The following is a 2,864-nucleotide window of genomic DNA, read 5'->3' on the forward strand; positions in this document are numbered from 1 at the left end:
TTTAATCTAAATGTGAGAGAGAGAGAGAGAGAGAGAGAGAGAGAGAGAGAGAGAGAACCTAGGCCCTACACATGAGAGAGAGAGGGGGAAGGGGGGAAGAATTTAATTCAAAAGGGGAGAGGGAAAAGAAAGAGAGATTATTTTATTTTCGTTATAAGTTCGGAAAGCCCCAATCCTCGAGAGGGCTTCTCGAACCTACCCCATTTTCCAAAAAATTATTTTCGTTATAGGTTCGGAAAGCCTCGAACCTCGAGAGGGCTTCCAGAATCTACCTGCTTTTCCAAATCTCTATTTTTCAATCAAAAACCCCTCCCCTCCTCTCTTTCTCACATGTAATCTATCCTTTTCTCTAATTCCCCTTCTATTTTTTCATTAAAGCCCTCCCTCACCTCTCTTTTTTAAATTAAAACCCCCTCCCCTCTCTTTCACTTATAATCTCTCTCTTTTTTCCCCCTCCCTTTTTTAATTAAGTTCCTCCCCCTCCCCTCTCTCTCTCTCTCTCTCTCTCTCTCTCTCTCTCTCAGTTAGATTAAACTTTTTAATTAACTATTTTTAAAAAATTAATTAATTTTTTTAAAACATAGTTTTTCACACACTTTGTTAGAGAGAGAGAGAGAGAGAGAGAGAGAGAGAGAGAGAGAGAGAAGAAGAAGAAGAATAAGAAGAAGAAGAAGAAAAAGAAGACAAAGAGAGGTGGGGGAAAAAGAGGAAAGAGAATAATCTTTTTTTCATTAAATATTTTTCTTCTCCCCCTCCCTCTCTCTCTCATGTGTAGGGCCTAGGTTTTCTCTCTTTCTCTCTCTCACAATTAGATTAAACTTTTTTAATTGAATATTTTTAAAAACTTTTTTAATTTAAAGTTTTTTAAACATAATTTTTCACACATTTTTAGAGGAAGATAGAAGAAGAAGAAGAAGAAGAAGAAGAAGAAGAAGAAGGAGAAGGATAAAATAAGAAAAAAAAGACGGAGAGAGGGGGGAAAGAGAAAAGGAAAGAGAGAAAATAGAAAAATAGAGAGATAAAAAAATAGAGAGAAAAGAGAGCAAGAGGAAAAAACTTGACAGAGAAAGAGAGAGGAAAAGAAAAATAAAGAGATATATATATATATACAAAGAGCAACAAAGAAAGAAGAGGAGAGGGAGGAAGAGAGAGGGGGAACAAAGAAAGAGAATTATAAACAGAGGAAATACAAAATTTAAGAGAGGGAGGGAGAGAGAGGGGAAAGAAAAAATGAAGAAAGAGGAGTGAGGGGAGAGAAGAAAAGGGGAAAGAGAGACAAAAAGAAGAAAATGAGAGAGAGAAAAGAATAAGAAGAGAAAGAATTTGAACACAAAGAGAGAATTATAAAGAGAGGAAATATAAAATTTAAAAGAAAGAAAGGGAAAAAAATTAAAGAGAGAAGAAAAAAAAAGAAAAAGAGAGGAGAGGGGAAAGAGAGAAGAAACGCAGGGAGAGAGAGAGAGAGAGAGAGAAGAAGAAGAATAATAATAATAATAATAAGAAAGAGGAAGAGAGATGGGGAAAAAGAGAAAATAGAAAAGTTTTTTTAATTTAAATATTTTTTAAGAGAGAGAGAGAGAAAGAGAGAGGGGGAAGAGAGAGAGAGAGTGTGAAAAAATAAAGTTTAAAAGAGAGAGAGGGAGAGAATAAAAAGATAAATTTTAAAACACAGAGAGAGAGAGAGAGAGAGAGAGAGAGAGAGAGAGAGAGAGAGAGAGAGAGAGAGAGAGAGAGAGAAAATAAAAAATGAAAATTAGGAGAAAGAAGAGGAGAAGAAAAGGGGGCACAGAGAGAGAGAGAATTATATATAGGAAAAAGATAAAATTTACATATTTTAAGAGAGACTGGGGGGCAAAAGAAAATAAAAGAAGAAGAAGAAGAAGAGAGAGAGAGAGAGAGAGAGAGAGAGAGAGAGAGAGAGAGAGAGAGAGAGGGAACATGTAGAGAGAATTATAGATAAAATTTAAAAAGAGAGAGAGAGATAACATGTAGAGAGAATTATAGATAAAATTTAAAGAGAGAAAGAAAAGAAAAAAATTAAAAAGAGAATGAAGAGAGAGAAGAAGAAGAAAAAATGAAAAAAGAGGAGAGGGAGAGAAGGAAAAGAGAGGAGAGAGGGGGGAGAATAAAAGGAGAGAGAGAATAAAAGTAGGGAGAGAAAAAAAGGAGAGAGAGAGAACCAGGAGAGGATAAAAAATAAAGTAAAATAGAAGGCAGAGAGAGAGAGAGATATTCACATGCGTGGAACGCTAGTCACATATTAAATGGATGAAAACATCCCATTGTTAAAAAAATACACAAAAAATAGAAATTGATCTTTTAAAAGAGTATTGATTAAAAATCAATCCAAATAAAACCCAAAAATTGCGATCTATATTTCCTTTTTTTCTCTCTCCCTTTCTCTCTTTTAAATTTTATATTTTTTTATCTCCCTCTCTCTCCCTTCCCCTTTATCTCAAAAAATATTTAAATTTAAAAAATACTTTTCTCTTTTTTCCCATCTCTATTTTTTTCCTTTTTCTTATTCTTATTATTCTCTCTCTCTCTCTCTCTCTCCCCTCTCATTTTTTCCTCTCTCTTTAATTGTTTTTCTTTTCTATTTCTTTTAAATTTTATATTTCCTCTCTCTTCTTCTTCTTTTCTCTCTGTCTCTCTCCCCTCTTTCATCTCTTTTCCTTTTTTTCTTTTCCTCTCTCTCTCTCTCTCTCTGATTTTATTCTCTCTATAATTTTCTTTCTCTCAGTTCCCACTCTCTCTCCCTCCCTCTCCTCTTTTTTCTTTTTTGCTCTTTGTATCTTTCTATTGCTCTCTCTCTCTCTCTCTCTCTCCTTATTTTTCTTTTCCTCTCTCTTTCTCTTTCAAGT

Source organism: Lygodium microphyllum, chromosome 11 (genome assembly GCF_053477565.2).
Source record: "Lygodium microphyllum isolate KBCC chromosome 11, Lygodium_microphyllum_v1.1.10, whole genome shotgun sequence".
Taxonomy (NCBI): Eukaryota; Viridiplantae; Streptophyta; class Polypodiopsida; order Schizaeales; family Lygodiaceae; genus Lygodium; species Lygodium microphyllum.